General features: G+C 38.5%; 1 protein-coding gene across 1 annotated transcript in view; it reads right to left on the minus strand.

The window, feature by feature from the left end:
• LOC143688279 (heparan sulfate glucosamine 3-O-sulfotransferase 3A1) overlaps positions 1-26,097 on the minus strand; it is a 105,706-nt gene that overhangs the window by 78,230 nt on the left and 1,379 nt on the right. The window lies entirely within an intron of this gene.

A 26,097-nucleotide genomic window follows, 5' to 3' on the forward strand; every position in this document is an offset into this window, starting at 1 on the left:
AAACCACAGAGACATAACAGGAGGCTGTATCCAGTCAATTCCTACTTTCAACCAGGGAATTGCGGCTCTCTCTCTCCTAGTTGTGGTGTCTTGTGTCAAAGAAAGAATGGGAAAAACGCCTTAACCTTCAACTCCCACCATTTCAGTTTATAGCTTGCTCTAAATGTCATTCAGAGATTTTTTTTTAAATCTCCTTCCATGTCTGTCTAAGAAATTACCAGACACCATAAGACCATGCCAAGGGTTAGCAAGAAGTCTGCCAACAGAAGCTAGGAAGGGAGGGAAATTGTACTGGGAAGGAATGAGCTGCACATGGACTAAGTGAGAGAATGGCTACCAATCGATCATGAGGTTTAGAAGCCTCAAAAGCATTGACTATGAGTATTAAGTGTCATTCCCTCCAGTGCTGGGTAACAAATAGAGGCTCTAGGTGGATTGGAAAGGCCAAAGTTCCTAGGACAGTGTCATGGAGAAATTCTGCTCTCATAGGGTTCGAATGCTCACAGCAAGATTTTCCAGGCAGCCCAGGAAGAACTTAGTACTCAAAAGGGTAGTCTAAGGCATCATTAGGGGGCTCCTTAGAGATGCAAATTCTCAAGCCCCACATTATTCCTAATGAATTAGAATCTCTGGGTATAAGGCCCAGGAATCTGTGTTCTAATGAGCCTCGAGGTAATCTGGATACAAGCGTAAGATTGTGAACCATTGCCTTAACCAATGGTGCTTGTGGATGGAGTAACAATTGTGGCCTAACGGATTACTCCAGAATGTAGTAACTTAAAATAACAAGGATGTAATATCTTACACAGTTCCCATGGATCCGGAAATCTGGAGCAGCTTCTCTGGGTGGTTCTGGTTCAAGGTATCTCTTGAGATAGCAGTCAAGTTGTCATCTGGGATTATAGCTACATGGAGGCTTGAGGAAAGTTTCACTTTCTAACTCACTTATGTGGCTACTGGTGGGAGACCACAGTACTTCGCCATGTGGGCTTCTCCATATGGCTGCTCTTAAGTCGCAGCCACTACCCCCATGCCAAGTCATTCAAACTGGTGAGCACACACGGGGGAAAGCAGAATAACCTATAGATTAGATTTACAACTTAATCCCGGAAGCAACACACCATTACTTTTGCCATAGTAATATAAGTGGGTCGCTAGGTCCAACCCATATTCAAGGGAGAGAAATGAAGCCCCACTCTGTGAATGAAGGAACATTAAAGAATTTGGGGACTTATTCACACCACTGCAGTGTGTGTCACCCCAACATTTTACAGCATTTAGCATCTGAGGCACCTCATTTTAATTAAGACTTTCCCCCATATGTGAGATCAAGAGACATCTCAAGAATCAGTTATTTCCAGAGGCAAGCAACTACTCTCTTTCTCTCTCTCTTTCTTTTTTTTTTTTTTTTTTGCCAATATACTGAATACAGCAAATTAAGCACAGTTTCATGTTTAGCACTGAGTGGCTAAGAAGTCATGCTCTTGGAAGGATGCCCTCGCCAGAATGCTGGTAGTTTGTGGAACTAAGGTTTCCTCACTGTTCCTGCTTGGACTGGATGGACAAAATTTTCTTAGTCCCCAGTCCTCTGAGCTCTAGTCTGTTCCCACATGTCCTCGGGGATGCCCCTGAGCTGCCTTGCCAGAGAGGACCTACCTTTCCCCTTGTCTCGCACCCTGAACAGCCTGGAGGTCAGGCTGTGATGGAAACCAGCCCAGCTAGCTGTTCCCTCCTGGGACAGAAAAAGAATGAGAGTTTATGGATATTCAAAACAACAGTCACGTCTACAAACTCTCCTTAGCCTATATGCATATAGCTCAGTTGAGAACACCCATAAACTACTACAACTGAGGCTGGAAGGGAGTTGACAGAAATCACCTCATCTGACATTTTTATTTTGCAGATGGAAAACTCAGTCACAGAGAGGTCAGTTTCCCTGTACAATTTCACTGACTAATTAATGACAAAGTCAGGACTAGATTTCCCATCTACCTACTAGAAAGTACTTTTCTACCACCTTCAATATGATTGCCATTTGTGATAAGCTTTAGGCATGCCCCAACTTTTATGTCTGACCACTAATCTAATAATGCCAAGAAATGTTGATGTCAGTTTTTGTAAATAATAATAATTGGTCGAAAGATTTCTCAGAATGACTGTTAATCTAGAACTTGATCAAATGCACTCTCTCACGCTCCCAGTGGGAGTATCTGATACAACTGTCCCAAAGGGAAATTTTGTAATATCTATCAAAAACCTTAAAAGACACATATACTATTTTACCCAATCATTTTTCTTCTGAGAAGTTAACCTAAGAAAATAACCATGGGTGAACACTAACGATTCAGTTACAAGGAATCTTCCACTGTTTTGCCATGGTGAAATACTGGAAGGAATCGAATTAAACATTGAACAGTAAGGATTTCTTCAGTGACTTATGGTGCAGCCAAATAACAGAATCCATGCAATCTTCAAGCATTTCTCAATTTTTAAGATCGTTTTTAAAAGTCTAGGACTTCGACTGAGATATTTAGACGATGAAGCCTTCCTCAGCCACAACTTACTGCATTCTGATCTGGGGATTCCGTGTTCCACGGTTTCTCCTTCTGAGCATATCTAGTACCCAGCCAGTATAGTGCTTGACATGGGAGAGTATGTCAAAAGTGTAGTACTGCATGAATGCGTAAATGAACGAAGGGCAATCACATTCTTAGAGGGACATCAGAAGCACCTGAACAGCTAAGTTTCATCCAACTAGGAGGAACTACAGATGCCACATGCTGGGGATTTAATCATACCCACCACTAAAGACAGGCTCCTAATTAGCGGCTCTGTTAATTTGCGCTCATTTGCAAACAGGGCCTTCTGAAGATGTCATTAATCAGTTAAGGTGTGGCCAAATTGAAGAAGGGTGGGTTTTAACATGTACAACTGGAGGCCACAGAAAGAGGAAATTCAGTTAGAGAAGCCAGAAGATGCAGAAGCCAACCTACTTACTTTGTTGTATTTGTCATAGTAACCCTGGTGAACTGAGATACCATGTCAGTATAAATTATTTGAATGACTTCATGTATTAAAAATAGTAATTGATTTTCCATTACTAGTATATTCAAATTTGTCATTTACGCTAAAGGTACAAAATCTACAAGCAACATGTAGCAGCCTGATGATAAAATACCTAAAAAAACATTTTACTATTAGCTAAGCCAGACATTTTCTTGAGGACTTAAAACCCTCTATATTTAAAAAGTAACCATATACTTAGTACTGTGTATCTGTTTTTAAGAAGTTAAAGCATTCATATAATCAGATACATTTTTCCAATCAAATGAAATTCTCTGTTTTTATTTATTGTTTCAGCATCATAGAGACATGCAAATTCATATCACGTTTCTACCTATGCAACACCATTTTGGAAGTCAACTTGGCAACATCTATTAAATGTTCACAGCCTTTGACTTTGTGATTCTATTTCTGGGGATACATTCTAAACAACTCTTACTCAATATAAGAAATAACATTACATGCAAAGAAATAGCATTACGTACATCAAATTGCTATTTACAGTAGTGCCAAATTTCAAAGTACCTAAATGTGAAATAATAAGTAAATTATGATACAGTTCACAAAAATTGAAAGGGAGTTTAAAAGTCATTATAGGATGGGCAATGGTGGCCCAGCAGCAGTGTTCTCCCCTGCCATGCTGGACACCCGGGTTCAATTCCGATGTCTGCCCATGCAAAAAAAAAAAAAAACAGCTATTATAATATCCTAAAAGGCATCTGACAGCACAGTTAGAAAATGTTCATGCTAAACTAAATGATAAAATCATAAGAACTTATATATATGGCATGACCCTAATTAGGTCACACATTGATTCATAGTAGGAAGGATACATCATATTGCCTAGGAGGAAGTAGATCAAATTAGTCACTAGGTTTGTCTTTTCTGCATTAGTTTCATGTTCTTAGATGGATGAACCTATACAATCTGTTGTGTTAAAATACCAACGAATGCACGTCTGTTGTCCCCACACCACGCAAAAAAAAAAATATGCAGGGTTTATGGGGAAAAATGGGGTTAGTGCCTGACACTCAAAAACTTCATCACTGGCCCATTAAAGCGGAGAAGATAAGAACCTGCTAACAAAGGCACAGTTTAGCACATGCTAAATGGTTAAGAGCCTCATAAGTGCTACAATAAACTTAACACTCTACCTTGAAAAAGCCCAGAAGCATTCTTGGGAAAGTGGGCATCGGAAGGGCTATAGCCTGTGAGTTGCTGTGACGTGGTGCAGAAGGGGTTACTCGAAATCAGGCATGAAGCTGTCCCCCAGATATGGATGAGTGCAACTTCTAACACACATGGCACATGGAGGTAGCAGATGTTCAAAGCACGTGTGTGTCATGTTTGTGCACTCCTGGAGGACTGGGTCCAGCAGAGGGGCAGTTTTCTGCAAGCATCTAGTGTTTTCTGTACAGTGAATACACAAGGGCAGAAACAAACTCCGAAGTATCTGCAAAACTTTTTCCTAGTATGTGAATCGCACTGGAACACATTCATGTTTTGAAAACTAGCCTTAAATAAGACTAACTGTATTACCATCATAATAAATAAACTTTAATATAAACTGATAAAATTATATTTCTAAAGCTGTCTACACAGTGTGCATTCTCTTAAAACAACTAATCACATGAATGAAGATGTCAATTTCTTTAGCAAGAAGCAGGCAAAACCAGCAATGAATTAACTAAATAGTTCACTATTCAAGTAAGTTATATCAGTGTTTTGGGAGACTTATTTTAAAATCATTATGCGATGACTAAAATAGCTATGGAACTGTTTTAATAAACTTTGGTCCATCAGATAAGTGTTGGACTAGATGACCCTGAGGTCATTTTCAATGCTAATAATGAGATTTTATGGTAGTATACATTTTTTTCGCAATAATAAGATATTTGATTTTTTAGATAAGAACAAACAATTTCAGTTCCCAGAAGGCTGAGATTTAGTACAAAATCCAGGAATTTCTAACAAGAATTGAATATGTTAAAAGTAAATTTGGTTACACCATTCTGAGTCAGCATTTCAAAAAATGTTGAAATTATATTTTATATTTTTCCATGGTTGTCTCTAAAAACCTGCCAATATATAAGGCATTACACCTTATTTCTGTAGTTTCTTCATGAACATATGCTGTAAAGTAGTCTCAATTACTTCCCTCTGATTATGGAAGACTCTTCATTATTTCAACTATTGTCTTTGCATTTGCGTGCCAATAGGGCATTATTATTCAACAAAATCATATCTTTTAATTCCCTAAGTGTCACCTGAGAACAATGTGAAGATTTCCTCTCATTACAAAATCATCTTGTCTTAAACAAACAAAAAGCAAGCAAGCAAACAAACTAAAAGCTTTTTCCTGGGAAACAGTTTGTCCAACTGAACACTTCCTCTTTTTTTTGATGGATATTATAAAAGAGGAAGCAACTCGTTTGGCGAAGAGCAGGACATCATCACTCAAACGTGAGTTCAATAGTTCACATTTTTTGAGGCCTTGGAGAGAAAGAAAAAGAACTTTCTGTTTTCAAGGAAAACGACTTCGCCCAACCTTTTGAAACTGAGCTAGCATATTCTACCGAAGTCTGATAGTAGACACATGCGAATCAGATGTTCAAACAGAAAGAGTAAAGTAGCCTAAATATCCTATTATTATTTGATTGTAAGAGCTTCCTGTTTTGAATGGCAATGAATTACCTATACCTTTAAAACTGTGCCAGCATATTATGATAATAGGCATGCGGAAATCAGATGCCCAAGGTGATATGCAAATATAGGTGAATTATTATCTATTTGTTTTTTAATAAATGAAGAGAAAACAGGTTTATAAGGACAGGGTCAAAATATAATGTAAGCATTGATGTAGCTCCCAAACAAAATTTCCTAATAATCACCTTTTACATTTGCATAGCGCTGCTTTCTCATACATGTTATCGCGTGATTTATAATGTCCATGCTTCTTCTCCCTGAGAAATCAATAATCGACTAGAAGTCACGTTTGAAACACGGTCTCCAAATGCCTTATTTCTAGCTGACTCTGTCATACAGGGTAACCTCTGGCGCCCCTGGCTTCCCATTTACACTCTGATGAGGTGGAAGTAACCTGTCCTGTTCAGGAAATTCAGTCATTTGTTCACTTTATTGAAGCAGAGGTTTTGAATTTCTGTAAAGAGTATAGCCACTGGGTCTCAGAAACAGGATGGGGGCTGATGGGGGGAGGGGACGGGGGAAGAATGATCTTTGCAAAATAAAAGGCCCAGTGAGCACAATCATAGTGAAGGTCGAACAGATACTAAATTTGGGATCTGAAGAAATGCGCTGGAAGCGCCCCACCATGAGGAGGGCGCATGACTGTGGGGTCGGGCAGGAAGCAGGTACAAGCCTTTCCACACTGGTAAAAGCCTTCAGATGGGCCCCAGAGAATAGCATAACTGACCTCTAACCAACTCTGAAACTGCTTCTGCATCATGTTGCTCCTTAAGTGGATCTCCCCCCTTGTGGGGGTCTCTTAGCCCCATCTGAAGCAATCATTCAGTGCTGCTTTCTCTTTTCTCTCCCCTCCTTTCAGTTGTCCACTTTCTTCTCTGCTGCATTACACAAAGGAGGGTGGCATGGAGGCTGGCTTTAGTCCAGTCAGGGTCTTAAGAGAGTAAGGATTTCAGGAAGTTATTTGTTTAAATGTAAGCTCACCAGCTTTTCTGTACCAGCCCCCAGGCACGGTCTCCCCCATTCCCTCCAGATAAATCCCCGTTTATTTGTCACCCTTAGACTTCTGAGTGGACTGGAAAGATCATTTATGCTGAAATAAAATAGTTATTTGCAATATCTCATTACTAAATCTAAAGAGATACCATGAAGACTGTTTCTGAACTTTAGACACAGCACTCCTTGCCTCTTATTTTATTGGACGCGCTCTCTATAACCTTTCTCTATGCATCTACTGAGGTTGTAGAGAAACAGCCATCATTAACTACATGAAAAATAAACACAACATTTTTATTTTTACCATGAGCAATAAATAAGTGGGTCAGGCAATAAAGGAATGAGCTTGTTTGGTGTTTTCTCTGGTTTGCGCTTTTTGAAATGCTTTCTTACCATCACCAAAATTTCCTGAGAAGAGAAAGGAAAGTACCAGGAATGTGACAAGAATTGTCTGAATTTTATTTATTTGATATTCATAGTGAAAAAAAAAAGAACAAACCACTAATGAAAGATAATCTGATGGCTGAAACTTTAAAAAGAAATCTCAATGTCAGTCAGAATAAACAAAGCTTTACAACTTCTTTGTTTTCTCCTGAAGCATTTAAGTGAGCATTCAAAAACGTGGAGATTCTTGGAAGCTTTATATCAATGTTAAATTCTTGAATTGGATAAATGTACTCAATGGAAAATCCTGGTTTTAAGGAAATGTCCATAGAGTTATTCTAAGTTCAAGAAGCTAATGTATACATCTACTCTCAAAGGTTCAGAAAATAAATGACAGAGAGAGTGAGAGACAGATGATATTGAGAGATGATACATGATAGAAAATGGTAGATAGATAGTGAGACAGATATGTGATTGATAGATAGGATAGACAGATAGACAGACAGATAGATAGATAGATGATAGAATAATATGGAATATGTAGCAAAATTTTAAAATTGGTGGACCTGGGTATGGGGCAGGAGGAATGCTGGCATTCTATGTGTGAGTTTTGTATTATTTTTACAACTTCTCTGTAAATCTGAAATTACTCCAAAATTTTTTAAAAGTTTAAGAAAAGAAATCAGATAGATTCTTAAAGCAAGTGTGTCTTCTTTTACGCACTTGCGATACAGTCCAGCATAGGCTGGTGCAGCGTTGTCCGGAAAACAGCCACTATGTTTTTAGCAAAATTTTCATGAAAATTAAACGGGCAAATCAGATGTTATGTGTGGTCAATAACTGGCACTGGAAACCGTAAGAAACCAACCAAGCAGCACAATCTGCAACTCCCCACCCCAACCCCAAGATGATGTGACTAAAAACTCTCTGAAAAAGAGTGTGTTGGTCGAGTTACCTTGAATTTGCAGCCACCTCAGTGCAGAAACCAGAATGCACAAGTGCAGTAACTAGGACACAAGGACACTAAAAGCATTTTACATTCCTTTTCAAATGAGGAAGTTTTATATTGACCAGCCAGGATGATCATAAAACAAATATGAGCTCCTCACCCCCAGCCCCACTTCAGGAAAGAAGAAGAGACAGCATAGGTGAGGTCAGCTGAAGTGAAGTTCACTGCATCCCTGTTGCCACTTCTGATGTGTCTCTACTATCGACGCCAAAAAAGTTCACCTGCTCTAAGAGTCATCAGTGACTTTCCCAATAACAAGGCAAATGCTCTCAAACTTCTGTTCAACCTTTCTGTAGCACTTGATACCATTGAGCTTGAAATTACCCCCACCCACTCAATGCTGCCAACATTTGATTATGAAAACGTTAAACATAGCAAAAATTCAAAAGACTTGTACCACAAACACCCATATATTTTCCAACTAAATTCTAAATGTGCATGTTGTTCCAGTTTGCTAGCTTCCAGAATGCAATGTACCAGAAACAGAATGGCTTTTAAAAAAGGGAATTTAATAAGTTGCTAGTTTATAGTTCTAAGGCTGAGAAAATATCCCAATTAAAACAAGTCTACAGAAATGTCCAATCTAAGGCATCCAGGGAACGATAACTTGATTCAAGAAGGTCAAGGAAGTTCAGGGTTTCTCTCTCAAGTGGAAAGGCACATGGTGAACAAGGTCAGAGTTCTCTCTCAGCTGGAAAGGCACGTGGCAAACACAGCGTCATTTGCTAGCTTTCTCTCCCGGCTGTTTCATGAAGCTCCCCGGGAGACATTTTCCTTCTTCATCTCTAAAGGTACTGGCTGGAGGACTCTGTTTCTCATGGCTATGTCGTTCTGCTCTCTCAGAATTCCCCCTTTCTCCAAAATGTTTCCTCTTTCATAAGATTCCAATAAAGTAATCAAGACCCACCTGGAATGTGTGGATACACATCTCTACCTAATCCAGCTTAACAACCATTCTTGATTGAGTCACATCTCCAGGGAGATGATTTAATTACAGTTTCAAACATACAGTGCTAAATACAGATTAGAAGAAACAGCTGCCTTTACAAAATGGGATTAGGATTAAAACATCGTTTTTCTAGGGGACATACATCCTTTCAAACTGGCACACATGGTTCTATATTTTGTGATCATATATCCGTCCCCTTACCCATTCTTCTGTCCATCTTATTTTTATGCATTTTAATTTAATTGTAGACACTGTGCCACTCCCCATATACTCTCATAACCAAATACCCTATAACTAAATTCTAAGTATGCATGTGCCCATACATTCATGATCACAATAAATGTACCTCTAACTATCCATCAATATATCATATATGTAATAAAAGTAAATTGTAGATATTGTGCAATTCCCTTCAAACAGTTACGTACACAGGTGTAGCATGAACTAAAGAAACTTATCTCCCTTTGGGACCTAATAACATGTCTTCCTGGTCCTGCTCTCAGTCCACCCTCTTTGTGTTCTGTTACACACTTTCACCTCTCTTCTCTGGTGATGCAACCCAAAAGATCCCATCTCAGGATGGCTTCCAAGTGGGACCTTCCTGGGGAGCTCCAGTTCACCCCCAGCTTCCAATTAACGTTGCGTTTCCACCTTGTTACTTGTTATTCGCCTCTATCATCTCTGTTAAAGCTACTAACACAAACACTAGTATCTCCAAACAGTCTCCACTTTCTTGCTTTTCCCTCATGGTTAGCATCTCTCCATAAAGTCGGACAATGCCTACTAACAAACTGTCTAGCAAGTATTTTCCTACTTGCTGTCCCCATGGCATGGTGCTAGTTCAATCCTCCATCATCAGTCCTGCAGATTCCTCAATCACTGCCTCCTTGAGTCGGTGTCTACCTGTCACCAACAGGCCTGCCTTCCACAGGCCACCTATGATCAGGCTTCAAAAGCAGCCTCCAAGGGGGTCTGTGGATTTCATCCTCTACGGGAAACTTCCCAACACCCACTCCCCTGACCCTGTCTCCAGCCGCACTGACCTCAACCATAAAATTTTGAAGATTCAGTAAAACAAATGCAGGGTATCTCACTAATGATGCTTTATTTTGATGCACTGTTGAAATTAAAGTATTTCAGACCTACTGGGTTAAATTAAGGTATTAAAAGCAACTGTTTCAGATGGTTTAGTTATGCTCGCCTTCCATGTGGGAGACCTGGTTTCGATCCCCAGACTATGCACTGCCCAGTAACGATTCCACCTCTTTAGTTTACTTTTTTTAATACTGTGGCACCCAGAGGATTTAAAATGACATACGTGGTTTTGGGGATATGTCTATTGGACAGTGATGATCTGGAATAAAGCCCAAACTTCTTAAACGTGTCATTTAATAATCCTCAAAAATCCTTCCCCAACCCTTATTCCCAACTTGACATCTCATCCTTCTACACAGACAGCACTTTGAATTAAGCTGCATTGTGGGACTGTTTCTCAGTAAACAGGTGATGAAATGTTGCCTTACTACTCCTTAGACTGCTCCTTCCAAACGCTTCACAGGATGCTCAGGCATCCAAAAGACGACAGGAAAAGAGGGGAGCAAGGGAAGATCTAGAAATTACCTGCACCCAAGTATGAAGCCGTAGAAGTCTCAAAATGGATTATTGTGTTTTTAAAAAATAATTCGCAGAGACTACTTTGATTTGTTTCCATGATGGCTTTTTCAAAGCAGAATGGTGGTAGTTGAGCATACAAATATATTCATATAAAATGCCATCATCCTGGTCAAAGTTGCCTATTTCAAAAACTTTCCTGGGCCACGGGTCTCAGGAGTTCCAGGATGGACCCTTCCTTTCTTACACAACCAGGGACCGCTACTATTTTTGAATTGCATCTCAACAGGAGGTTAAACATGTACAATATCATTATTTAGCAACCCCTCCTTGTGAATTCTAGTCAAAAGAGTGCACTTAATTGGAATAGGATTAAAATAAAGAAAGAGCACATTTCCTATTTGAAGCCTTTAGTCTATCCTAGAAGTCTGCAAACGATGGCCAGTGGGCCAAAGACCTGTTTGGGAAACAACATCATGCCCATTTATCCCTGGATCTTCTGTGCTGCATTGTGCTCCAAAGGCAGTTTCATAGTTGTCGCAGAGAGGTTATAGCTTACAAAGCCCAAAATATTTGTCCTCTGGCCCTTTATAGAGAAAATTTGCCAACCCTTGCCCTAAGCCGCTCAGTTTTTTATTAAGCAAATGATCTTGGCCCAGTTCCAGGTCCCTGAGGATACAAAGATGACAAAACCTGAAACTTAGAATCCACAGCACAGCATGCTCTCACTTAGTTTCTCAAGGGACCCAGAAGCACTGGTTATTTCAAAGCTATTTTCAAACAGGGCTTCTGATTTTACTCATCAGTGTTCTTCAAACTTTTTTCCTGCATGCAACTCATTCTGCACACACTTATCTACATACATAAACAACTTGAACCCAGTTTGGTAAAATAGAACTTGTCCCAACTTCATGCAATTTATTCTGTCTCCTATTTTGTTCTACTGGAGTCTCTTCTATTAAAAAAAAAAAGATCGATTTTATTATACATAATGACTTCTGAGCCTACATCTGAAGATTTGGGGGCACAGCCCAGATGCTCACTGTCGAACTCCGTTCTTTACCATAAGCCACAGGTTGTAAAAAGGCAGCCCTTCCCCTTATGATGAGTTTACGTGGCTCCATACCGAATTTTGTTTGATCTGGTTTTGGTTTTTGCTTTTAAAATATCTGAATGATTTCCCAATATATTTTTAAAAAATCAGTATTCCAAGGTTTCTTTGGAAAATTCAGAGGGCACGGCAATATTGAGTCCACTTTTCTACTTAATAGTCAGCAGGAGATGAGAAGTAACTCCTCGGTTGGTTGCTCTCCAACTTGCCACCATTTGCCCCAGGGCAAGTGCACCTGAAAATTCCAAGAATTTTCATCCCAAGCACTAGCTCCCCACAGCTTCTCTGCCATACAAATACAAAACAGATCCGATTTGTTTTCTTTCCATCATTAAACCCTAGTGGGGCATTCTAGAAGAAACCCCTGGCTTTGGGGAAAGTTTCCTTTCATTCTTTTTGTTTTAAACAGATACTGTTATAATCCCAAGGCTCTCCTACACCAAGAGGAAAGAATAAGTCCTCATTAGAAAGAAAAACAAGTGGCCTTTACTTCCTTAAAAAATAAAAGGTAACTCCCCCCCCCAACAACATTTGATGAACAAAACAAAAATAATTAGAGCCCACCAGGAAATTAAAAAAAAAAAACAGATGCAAGTTTTTGTTTGATTAAAAGCCTTGTTTGTGAAATGAATCGCTGCAGCATTTCCCTACACTCAGAACTTTTCAAAACATCAAATTAAATGCACCTACAGTTAAGAGAGGTAATGAAGGGAGCAGTTAGCTTTGGGAACGTAACTTTAGTTGCAGCTTAATCCAGTTCCCCTTTTAAATACCTGAACTTAATGAGAATCTGCAAAGATTTATGACCGTAACAAACACATCATTTTTGACTTTGTCATTCAAACCCGCTTGGCAACTCTGATATTTCCTAGTGAAAGGAAAGATCTAATCCAAGTAAGAACTCTGAAAAGGGGAAAAAGAATTTTATTCTCTAATTTGATTGATTACTTCCTACTCTGAACACTCTTGAGAGAAAAAGCAAATTTTTTCCTGTCTCTGCTCAGATTTCTCCAACTAATCTTTTACAAGCAGGCAATGGCTGTAAAACACAAATTATTTACGAGGAGGCTCCAAAGGCCAATCATACTAGCTCGGTTCCCAAATCTAGAAGCATCAAACTATTGGGGCAAAACATCTGAGATGAAAACCAGAAATTTAAAGATGAATTATAAGAATGACTGACTTTTTAATTCAACTTAATATATCAGTTATGGAGTGCAAAAAAGAATAATGCTATAACTGGTTCCATTCACTGGAATATTGTGCATTGTTGCAAATCTTCCCAATCTAAGTTTATATAATTTGGGGTATGTAACTGTTTCCCGATTGTAATTTTCAGAATTGTTCCCTGAGAATTAGGGGCCCCAATTTCTTGTCTTTTTGCTTGCTCTTGGGCAAAGCACTTAATGACTTTGCCTGTTTGCTAGGCTCTTCTTCTCTAAGATGCCTATTAGTTTATGATTCTATCTGATTGATACCAAAGAAAGTTCAAGTCAATGACTTTGTCTTGACCGTGGCAATGACCTGGCTACTGAGTAAAGGCTTGGTGATAATAATGACCAGCTGACCGGAAATAATTAGATGGATGTTATTATCAACAACTATAATGAAGAGAGACAGAAGAGTGCTTGGGCTAACCATCATGCTGTGTCCTCACTGGGGTTATTCATATAACTAAGGAATAAAAAGATAGGTCAGTCAAAAGGTGCAAATATAGAGAAGAGTGATATGAACTTCAACAGTGACTCAGCAACATTCAGAGAGAATGACTCAGCAATATTTAGAGAGAATGCCCAGTTGAGTGAGTCCTACAGTGCAAAATCCCCCAAATCCACAAACAACCCTTGGGAGTTGCTCAATGATGCTGGCCACTGGACACAGTTAAAGCTCACCTTTCTTGATGTTATTTCTGACAACATTTTGGCTTCCACTGTGAGCAGTTTAAAAGGAAGAAACTTACTCATTTGGTCCACTTAAGAGTTAAGAGCTTTTTTAGTGGATATTGTTATATTTTTAATGGTTGGGGAAGAAATTGAGTGGCAGAATTTCTCATATGGTTAATATGATGAATTCTGAGATCAGATTTCTTCTGAAAGAAAGAGAAAAAATATTCAACAAGTAGGGAGTGGTATTAAGTCACAGAAATTATTTTCATCTACAAAAGCCTTAGTAGCCTATCCCTTGCAAGGAATAGGCTTATAAAACTGAACAAATAAAGATAAGTGAATCAAAGATTAAAAAGAAATACTGGAGAATTGTGGGAAAATGGTGGAGTAAGAAGATTCAGAATCAAGTCTCTCCACCACCACAAGCATGAACAGTCAGGACATGCAGTGTGCAAGCACATGATTGGTAACCAGTACAAAAAAAGGTGGAGGAATGCAGGAGTACAGGGTAAGTGTATGTGCATGCGATTGAAGTCAACTTGGTATCAAACTGAATATGATTGTTATATATTTAGGATGTTAAACTTTAAATACAATGTAACCACAAGGAAATTACATGAAAAATATATCCAGATAGAAATGAGAAGGCACTCAATATATTACAACATAAAAAACAATAATAAATAGAAAAGAAAGCATGAACAGGGGACATGAGAGACAAAAAGGTATAACTTAAAAAGAATTAATAGCAAAATGGCAAAAGAAAGTCTTGCACCATCAGGAGTGATTTTAAACATAAATGGATTAAACTCTCCAGTCAAGAGGCAGAGACTGACAGAATGGAGAAAAAAGCACAACCCAATAAATGTTGTCTGCAAAGTCTTATCCTAAATTCAAAGACACAAGAAGGTTGAAAGAAAAAGGGTGGAAAAAAATATATATATACAAAGAAAGAGCTGGGGTAGCTAAACTAACATCAGATAAAATAGACTTTAAGTAAAAAACAGTTGGGAGAGACAAAGATGGCCATTACATACTGACAAAAAGGTCAATTCAACAAGAAATGGTAACAATTATAAATATATATATGCACTTAAGAACAGAGCCCCAAAATATTTAGAGCAAATATTGACAGCCTTGAAGGGAGAAATGGACAGTTCTACATTAATAGTAGGAGATTTAAATACACCACTTTCAGTCATGGATAGAAATGCTGGAAAGAACAGCAATAAGGAAATCCAGGATCTGAGTGATACTCTAAACCAACAAGACACAACAACAATATTGAAATCATGCAGTGCATCTTCTCCCTCCACAACCGAATGAAGTTCAACATCAATAACAGAGGGAGAAATGAAAAATTCACAAATATGTGGAAATTAAGCAACATGCTCTTAAACAACCAATGGGTTAAAGAGGAAATCACAAGGAAATTAGGAAATATCTTGAGGCGAATGAAAATGAAAATACAATATACCAGATTTACGGAATGTAGTAAAAGCAATACTCAGAGGCAAATTTATAGCTCTAAATGTTTATATTAAAAAAGAAGAAAGATTTCAAATCAGAGACCTAACCTCAAAGCTGGAAGAACTAGAGAAAAAGGACAAAGTAAACCCAAACCAAACAGAAGAAAGGAAATGACAAAGATTAGAGTGGAGATAATTGAAAAAAAGAACAGAAAAACAATAGAGAGAACCAACAAAACCAAAAGTTGGTTCTTTAAAAAGATCAATAAAATTGTCAAACTGTTAGCTAGGTTGAGTAAGAAAAAGAGAGCGAGGGTATAAATAAGTAAAATCAGAAATGTAAAGAGGAACATTACTATCCACCCCTATGAAATATGAAAGAGTGTAAGAAGATACTATGAACAACTGTATGCCAAATAAATTAGATAGCCTAGATGAAACTGGCCCATTCTTAGAAAACACATACTACTTACACTGACTCAAGAAGAAATAGAAGATTTCAAAAACCAATAACCAGTAGAGAGTTTGAATCAGTAATCAAAAGCCTCCTAACAAAGAAAAGCTCAAGGCCAGATGGTTTCACAGGGGAATTCTACCAAATATTTCAAGAATAACTAACACCAATCCTGTTTAAACTCTTCCAAAAAACTGAAAAGGAAGAATATTCTCTAACTCATTCTATGAGGACATCACCCTCATAACAAAACCAGATAAAGACACCACAAGAAGAGAAAATTACAGACCAATATCTCTTAAGGATTATAGATGCAAAAATCCTCAACAAAATGCTAGCAAACTTAATCCAAAAGGCACATTAAGAATAGCTTACACCATGATCAAGTGGGATACTTCCCTAGTATGCAAGGGTGGTTCAAAATAACATCAATGAACATAATATGCCAGATTAACAGGTTGAAGGAGGAAAAAACACATGATCCATCTCAATTAATGCAGAAAGGGCATTTGACAAAATTTAGCACGTCTTCTTTATTAAAAAAAAAACAAAACCTTAGAAAACTAGGGATAGAAGGAAACTTTCTCAATCTGATAAAGGGTATATATGAAAAATCCAAAGCTAACATCCTGCAAAATGATGAAAAAGTGAAAACATTCCCTCTAAGACCAGGAAAAGGACAAGGATGCCTACTGTCACCACTGTTATTCAACATTATACTAAAAGTACTTGTCAGATAAATTAGGCAAGAAGAGGAAATAAAAGATATCGAGATTGGAAAGGAAGTGAACTTTCCCTATTTGCAGATGACATGATCCTCTATACAGAAATTCCTGAAAAATCCATAGCAGAGCTCCTAGATGTAGTAAATGAATTCACCAAAGTGACAGAAGATAAGATCAACACCCCCAAATTAGTGTTTCTATATGCAAACAATGAACTACTGAAAGAAGACATGAAGAGAAAAATCCCTTTTACAATAGCAACCAAAAGACTCAAATGTCTAGGAATTGATCTAACAAAGGAGGTAAAGGATTTGTACACAGAAAGCTACAAAATATTGCTAAAAGTAGTCAAAGAAGAGTAAATGGAAGGACATTCTGCGTTTATGGATTGGAAGACAAAATCTCGCAATGTCAATTCTAACTAAAGTGATGTACAGATTCAATACAGTCCCAATTAGAACCCCAACAATCGTCTCTGCAGAAATGAAAAAGTCAAACATCAAATGTATATGGAAGGATAAGGATCCCTGAATAGCTACTAAAGCCATCCTGAAAAAGAAGAATGAGGTTAGAGGACTCACACGTCCAAATCTTAAAAGTTTATTACAAAGCAACTGTAAAAAAACAAAAACAAAAACAACAACCTGCTACTGGCACAAGGACAGTCACACAGATCAATGGACTAGAACTGAAATCTCAGAAATTAACCCTCACATTTGTGGCCAACTGACAAGAGGATAGATAAGGGACTCTTACTTGGGAAAAAATAGTCTCTTCCACAAAGGGTACTTGGAAAACTGCATTTCCATCTGCAAAAGAATGAAGGGGGACCCTACCTCATACCATAGACAACATTTAAATCAGAATGAATCAAAGAGTTAAATATAAGAGCCAGAACTATTAAGCTTCTGGAAGAAAAATGTAGGGATATATCTTCTAGACCTTGTGTTAGACAGTGGTTTCTTAGACTTTACACCCAAAGCATAAGCAACAAAATTTAAAAAAAACAGACAAATGGGAACTCATCAACATTTAAAACTTTTGTGCCTCAGAGGAATTTATCATGAAACTAAAAGTGGGAGTGGGAGCAAATATTTGGGAACCACATATCCGATAAAGGATTAATATCCAGAATATATAAATGAATCCTTCAACTTAACAACAAATAAATGACACAGTTAAAAATGGACAAAAGACTTGAATAGACATCTCAAAAAACAAGATACACCAATGGCCAAAAAGCAAACAAAAAAGATGCTCTACATCAGTAGCCGTCAGGGTAATGCAAATCAAACCCACAATGAGACACCATTTCACACCCACTAGAATGGCAACTGTTAAAAAGGCAGAAAATGGTAAGTGCTGGGGAGGATGCAAAGAAATAGAAACTCATTCACTGCTGGTAGCAATTTAAAATGGTACAGCTGCTGTGGAAGAGAGTTTGGCAGTTCCTCAGATAGCCAAGTATAGAATTACGATATGACCCAGCAATCTCACTTGTAGGTATATATCCAAAAGAAATGAAAGCAGGGACTCAGACAGATATTTGCATACTGATGTCCACAGCAACACTATTTACAGTTACCAGAAGATGGAAGTGACCCAAGCGTCCATCAACCAATGAGTGCATAAACAAAATGTGTGACATACATACAATGGAACATTATCCAGCTATAAAAAGGAACGAAGTTCTGAAATATGTGACAGCATAAATGACCCTCAAAGACATCATTTTGAATGAAATAAGCCAGAAACAAAAAGACAAATATATATATATCTCACGGATATGAAATAATTAGAATAAGCAAACTCATAGAGTCAGAATCTAGAACACAGGTCACCAGGAAATGGGGGGTGGTAGGGAATAAGGCTTAAAATGCACAGAGTTCCTATTTGGAATAATGGAAATGTTTTGATAATGGATAGTGGTATGGTAGTGCAACATTGTAAATGTAATTAACTGCACTGAAATATATAACTAAATGAGGTTAAATGGGGGGAAATGCTAGGTTTTATATATGGTAATAGAATAAATTTGTTTTCAAAGATCCACAAAACTGTGCTACACAAACAGTGAACCCTAAGCTAACCTACGGACTATGACTAACATTACAATTAGAAAAACGTGCTTTTCATCAATTGTCACAAATGTAAAAACAATGCAAGGTGTTCACAATACTGGGGGTATATGGGAATCCTATAGTTTATGCACGATTATTGTGCAAACCCAGAACTTCTCTAATTAAAAAACAAGAAGAAATGCTACCAACTTTTTAAACTCTCTAGATGTTGTGGATGCTGTCTTTTTTGTTTTGCTCCAGTAAACAATGCAATGTTGATAAAACCATTTTTGCAGCTAAAAATATCAAAGGAAATGTTTGAGAGGAGGATTTCATTAATGGATGAATGTGCTGTTTAAAAACAGAGGCGGGAAATGCCAGCACGTGATCCCAACAGGAACTCTGATTCTGATAACACTGGGCACCTGGGCTTAGCAGTCCCCACATGAATAACCATTGGAAGTTCTAGCATGTCACTGTTTTCCGGCGCACAGAGGCCCAGGTTTTCTCTCCTCCTCTTCCTTTAACACAGTGACTACTCCAGGGCTCTTTCACTCCTATGCTGGTCTCATAAATCAATCTCTAATCCAAAGCACCAGGTCAAGCAAGCAGATAGAGCATTTAAGCTGGTCCAGAAAATCTGTACCATGTTGCTATTTTAGCGTTCGGGGTGTCCACAGCCAGAGCCCCCATCGCTTTACCCCACAACCAACATCCCAGTCTGAACACTGGGCCCCTCCTATGTTGGTGGCAAAAAAAAAGCCACATGGCCCAAGACTGATTTTCCTGTGACCCCCTATTTCAGTTCTGTGTGAACTCAAAAAGTTGCCATTTGCATCTAAGATTTTGTCCTTGATCCCAAGAAGAATTCAGTCGGGGGTGGGGCACCTTAAATGTTTTCTCTTTAACTTTACATTTTGACAGAAAGAAAGATGGAAAGAGAGGGAGGGGGAAAGGAGGGAGGGGAGAGAGAAAGAAAGCAAGAAAGAAACAAGGGAAGGAAGGGAGAAAGAGAAAAGCAGAGAAAAGAAGGAAAGAAAAAAGAAAAACGCAATCATCTCTGTGCTTGTGTTGGGGCAGGCATGGAGAAAGGGAGTGCTGAGCCGCTTTTATACCGCAGTCAGCTGAGGGAAAGATCAGCATGTCTGGAGGCAACAGGTGGTGGCAGTGGGGGGGAAGCTGGCAGATCCACCCAGGAGGCCTTCAGTAGGAGAAGAGAGAAGAAACACCCAGCAAAGGGGAGCTGGCTCAAAGGGAATATTGCAGATGAAGTACCTACTGCTTCAACACTCTGCCTGCTAGGCTTCTCCTGCCTTCTCTTTGTTGTTGTTTTTTATTTTTAAATAATTTTAGGTGTTAAAATTGCAAAGATCCCGCAGAGAATTCCACGAGTCTCCCTTCCCCCAGAGCCCTTTCCGGTGAGTATCTTACACAACCTTAGTACAATGATCAAAATCAAGAAATTATAAGCATGGCATGACACTGTTAACTAAACCCCACACTTGATTTGGATTTCCCCAGCTTTTCCACCAACGTTTTTCTTGGGGTCTAAGGTCACACCAAAGATTCTTCGCTGAGTGACTCGCTCAGAATTAGTCCCTTCTGTGTGCTGCAACGAGGTAGCTTATTGGTCTCCCCTTGCTTTTCATGATCTTGATACTTCTGAAGAGGACTGGTCTACCAGTTTGTAAAATGCCCTTCAGTTTGACTCTACCTGGTGTTTTCTCACGACCAGGCTGCGGTTTGTAATTTGGGGAGGATGCCACAGGGGTGGGATGTAATGTCCTTCTCATGGCATTTTATCAGGGGCACGTGATTTCAACATGACAACAAGGTGATGGCAACTCTGGTTATTTACATTTACATGGTGTCTGGAGACACCATGCCAGGTGTCTCCACTGTAATGTTACTATTTTCCTCTTTCCGGCTACCTGAGTTTTAACATGAGTCCCACCCCTCTCCCCTCTGTCCCTTTCCAAGGTTGGAACTGAAGCACTTTTTAGTTGAAACTGATACACACGAGGCAGGCAGGATTTCAATGGGATTTGTCAGCTGTGCTAAGGGTTAAACAGGCTTCCCCCGGCTACCTGTTAAAACTCACAATCTCCTCCACCAGAATCATGCAACTCAGGGCGAGGAATAAAGTTGCGTGGCTGATGCTGAAATAAAAATCATCTGGAAGTATTTTCATTTGAAGCTGGTTTTCAGAAACAGAGGCAAAATACACTAACAAATCTAATCTGGGGCATATGGCATTCCTTTCAGTTATACACATTTCTAATAGAAGTCTCCCTGGTCGTTCATAACTTGTTTCTTGGGTTTATCATGAAGGCAAGTCTCTTATTTCTCTCCAAAGAAAAATCTCCCGGACCAAAAGAAACGAGCTATGAGAGGGACTGAGGAAGAGAGGCAAAGGACAGCTCAACCACGCTAAGCAGATCATAAGTGCTACCTAAACACGATTTTTTCTTTCTTTTTTTTAACTGAGGTTGCATATATACTCTGCTTAGAAGGAGGTTTCTAAAAGGTTCAGCGATTCGCGTTGCTTGCCGACTCGGCTTCCACTTGCGCACGCTAGGTGGCGCCACACATCATGTTCGAAGTGGACGGCTCACGCTCAGCAGTCAGTGAACTGGATTTGGGATTAAACCTTTGCAAGGACATTACAAACGCAAGCGCCAAACTTCATTCTTTTCATGATTACTACTAGAAAAGGTGTGCGTTTACAGGACAAGCATGCATGAAATATAGGGTTCTCATATACCACCCTATTGTTAACACCTGGCATTGATGTGGTACATTTGTCACACTTGATGAAAGTGCATTGTTATAATTGCACTATTAACTATTAAACCCATGGTTTAACTTAGGGTTCACTGTTTGTGTTGTGCAGTTTCATGGGTTTTTTAATAAGATGTATTCTAGTAGCACACATGCAACATAAAATTTCCCCTTTTAGCTACATTCAAATACATAATTCAGTGCTGTTATTTACCTTCAGAATATTGTGCTACCATCACGACTACTCATTACCAAAACTTTTCCATCAGCCCATCCAGAAACTATGTATCTTCTAAACTCCATTTTAAATAAACATTTTCCCTTTCTGTTCTCATATGCACTGTGATTAGATAACTTCTGAAACAGGTCAGCTCTGAACTGGAATACTATACTCAAGCGATCATGGGATAAATGTACATTTTTAGATACATGAATAGCCCTGATACCATGAGTAATGCCAAAAAAAATCAGGGATCACGTCACTGGAAGCAAGCAATTGGGGAGAGGCTTCAATTCACTGAACTAAGCATTTCCTCAGTTTCTAAATTCTAGCTTACAGAAGTGTATTTACTTACTATACTGCCAACCCCTACAGAGATTTTTAAACTGTATTAAATTAGCGAAGGCTTTAATGGGCTGGCAAGCATTTGTGAGACATTTTCATAAACGCAAAGACCAGGGAGCTAAAATAAGACTCGAGTGCAATTTCTTCTGCTTACATATTAAAAGCCTACATTTAATAAGAAACTCTATTTCCATAATTGTAACTCATCATTCAAACAGAAACACATTTTCTAAAAGCTTGGCGTCAGATATCACTGGGAAACATATACCAAGAAACGATGTTCTTTATCCCGCCAACTTACTATGACTTGGTGGGGGAAGGTAGCTCCCTAAGGAACAGGGCTAAGTCCTCCACGGAGCCCAGCAGTTTGACTGATGGTAATTGCAATTTGTAATTGTTCAAATATGTCCCTTAGAGATGTGAGCTCTTCGTTGTTTCTATCAAGTAGGTTTTCTCGCTCTGTGACACTCTTCTCGTGACGTGAGCATCTGGCCTGTGTAAGGTTATCCCCTGTTGTCCTTAATTGTACAGCCTTATTTCATTCCCCTGGTCCTCCAAAATGCACATTTGGCACTTCCTCTTTCCTGGACAATCACTCTTTGCAGGAAGGAGGGGAATTACAATATCGTGGAGGATTTTCACCCATAAATGTCTACACATTTCACATAAAAGATATCAGCACATTATAAATCTCATTATCATGAAGGAATAATATTCACTCACATAATCTGGTTCGATTCCTGGCTCTATCAAACATGATTGTTTTTTCCATGCCTGAATTATGATTTCAATATTCTCAAAGCTTGTTCCATAGCCTGGGTATCTGATACCGCTCAGAAGTTCCCCAAACACGTGCTCACTTTGTTCTTAAAGATTGCATCACTTTCCCCACCTATTGGGTGTTTAGTCTTACACACACAAGCACACACACACACACAGGAACTAGGCTGATGGAGCTGGATTGCTGATGGAGTCTACTGGAGATTGAGTCCAGAGTTCAGACATTCGGCAAACCAAGTGTTAGCACCATGGCATCTCTGCTTGGGGAGTCCACAACCTCTCACTGAGTGGAGAGTGTTAAGGCATTGAGAGTCCTGGGAAGCATGTTCATGAAAGATCTCATACACTTTCCTCTTGTGGACATGCATCCCTGGACTCAGAGTCCAAAGCAACTTCCCACCCTCCTTCATCCTTCATCCCCAACGTTCTCAACTCCACTCTAAGACTGAGAGACTCTTTGGCCTTCAGTCCCCATGACCATGCTTGAATAGCCACACTCCACAGCTCCCTTGGCTCAAATTTCATTTCCAACACTTCCTGCAGAAGGGGCTTGTGGCCCAGGAGGATGGGAATCTGCACATGGAGGTACTTTGCAGCTGCTCCCAGCTGCTACAAATGTCTATTTCTTTCCTTATAGGAACCCAAAGTTCCTTTTTCCGGTGGACTCAAAAAACAAGGCACGACAATCACAGGTCAGAAAACGTTCCCGATTTTGATGAGATCAAGGAGAACTAAACACCAAGCTAAATGATCTCTGATCTTATCGCATTCTAGATAGTAAATTGATTTTAGCATAGCTTCTTTCCTGCTGGAATTGTCCAGGCTTACTAAAGAAAAGTAATTAAAGCAGAGGAAATAAGCATACTAGTAGAAGAGACTGGATAAAGCATATTTACTATCTTGCACCAAAGAAAAAGACTAACATGTTAAAAAAAAAAAAGGAACAATTTTATACAAACATGCGCGCACACACACATATACATATATATGCACACATCTATTTTTAAAAACTTTATAAATGCATGTCTTTTGTCTTAGGAGATAAAAAGATACACCATTTAGCGGGTGCATAATACACAGAGTGAGGCCTTCTCACTAAATTCTAAGTTCACCTGCCCTTGAACAGGCATTCGGTCTTGATGTCGAGTAAAGATCTCTCCAAGAGTTTTCCCACTTTCCTTTATGAGCAAACCACACATAAAGTGAGAATGGAGACTATTCATTGCAAAGGACTGCTTTCCCATGACATGCAAGCCACAGACATTTGCTGTACTGATATCATGTCTGCTAAATTAAGTCATGTGGAATGTTTTTTAAACCCTGTCAGGGTGGAGGTTTCTTAGCCAGAACCCTCACTGAAGTATCCTAAAATACAGATAGCATACTTCTCGGAATATAAAAATTTGCCCCTGTTTCATTTGTTTTAGAAAAGAGGTTAGGGCATTTGAAATCAGTAAGGATGGTTCATTTTTCAGAGATCTTGAATAATAAATGCATCTTCTTTGCTTTTAGCCCAGATTTGTTCTTATAGGGGAACTGTTTCTTACCCTATTCTTGGGATGCAGTTTAGAAAGTATTTTATTTTTCTTACAAGTGAGAGAAATTTATTGAAACGTCCTAGCAACAGGCATTTCTAACTCTCAAACTCATTCTCCAAGAGATTTTTCTCCCAACTTCCCAACAGCAACATATTTCTCTCTTTGTCAGGACAGTAGGGGGCACTGGCACAAAAAAACTCTTATGACAAAATGAGAGATTTCACTGGGCAAAACCAAGCCTAAATCTTTTAGGATTGCCCCTAAGTCAACGGACATCTAAAAACAGTATAGAGATCTTTCTTTTCCATAATTCACTTCAGTGTGCAAACATCAGGATATTCTTGTGTCCTTGCGTGTGTGCATATGTGGTTACAAGCGTGTAGCAGAAATGCTACATTGCAAATTTTGGACCAACTTAGGAGGTCTAACTGAATTCCCTGTTCAAAAACACTGACTAACTATCTAAGTATCAAAAATGCACTTACATTTAAGTGGCCTTCAATCTGTCTCACAAACATCAAACTCCAAGTTCAGAGCCAAGATGAAAGAGAAATGTGGGGAAGTTTCATTAAATAATTGCATAATCCAGTTTCCACTGGTTGGATTTTTTTAACGAGTTTTCTATGTAATTGAGTAAATTTATGCATCCAATAAAAAAAAAAACATTGCAAATGGTAAAACAAAGACATTGTTCCAACACTTAGAAAATTAAATTCACCAAACCATAAAGTCTACTCACAGTTATTTTTGTAACCACTGTAAATTGCTTTATAGAACCCTTCTGCTGGAATAAACAATTCAAGGAGAGATTTACTTTACAGCATGCATCTAGTTTCCAAAGGAGAGAGTGGCCTAAAAGTTTATGACTCTTTTTTTTTATATATATATACTTGTGTTTCCAGTCACCTTGAAACTTCTTTCTTTTGCACAAGCTCAGAAATGTCCGTGGAAAATAAAATCCAGGTCTGTTGATATATTGTGCCCTCAAAAATCAAATACTCATTTCTGGAATAAGAAGAAACAATTCTACTTTGTGGAAATAAAGTTTATATGGCAAAATGAAAATAAAGGGTTTCAAAACTAAATATTTCACCAGATTTAATAGCACTTCAGACTCAAATGTTGTCTTAGATATTTCAGCAGTTAGCTTGAAATGTGTTCACTTATAGCAGTGGACGAGACCAAATTCAATGCAAACTGCTATAGATAAGAGTTTTAGGGGTCTTTAATCACTTCTTTCTTGTGTCCTTGATGGAAAAAACAGAGCTGCCTTTGTGCTAAAAAGAAGGACCTGTTGTTTTCAGATTCAACAGGTCATTTTTATAAGAACTTCCCAGAGGATACAACATAAATGACAGAAACACAAGGGGATTTTTTAAGTGGCTGATGGTTTAAAATGATATATATTCTATATTAAGGTAATGTTGTTTGTTTTTCTTTCCAACAAATGGAAAGTTACTGTTTCAAAAGTGTTTAATGTTTGAATTTGAGTTTTAGGACCAAATGTTTTCTCATGAGTTGGGTTACTGTAAATTGTGCTCCTGAAATCTATCTGAGGGTGTGCTCGACCCCTCAAGTAAATAAACTTGTCAAATCATGTCCATTTCTGTTTTGGGGATACATGGTTAATTTAGCGGGCTTTTAAGAATATATCTAACTTGTGTTGTAACTTTTGGAATATTGCTTCAGTTGAAATAACAAGGTGAATGCATATTTAATTTGCAAAATAAACTTTAGGCAACATAGAATCTTGGCAGCATGATTTTTCCTTGTACTCAGAGGAAAGAAAAAAAACAGTCAATATTTTATGGAAAACAAAGCGCAGGTGACACTAGAATTTATTAGAGTTTGGCTGAGTCTTTTATTAAAGGCGATCTAAATTTGAAGATATCAAGATATTTAAGAAAAAGGTCTAAATCTGACCTGTTCCCTAAACTGTTATAACAGGGTTTTTCAAGGCATGGCTAGTGTCCCTATTTTTTTTCTTCTTTCCTTTTTATTTTTATTTTTTTT

The sequence above is a fragment of the Tamandua tetradactyla genome, chromosome 6, assembly GCF_023851605.1.
Source record: "Tamandua tetradactyla isolate mTamTet1 chromosome 6, mTamTet1.pri, whole genome shotgun sequence".
Lineage (NCBI taxonomy): Eukaryota > Metazoa > Chordata > Mammalia > Pilosa > Myrmecophagidae > Tamandua > Tamandua tetradactyla.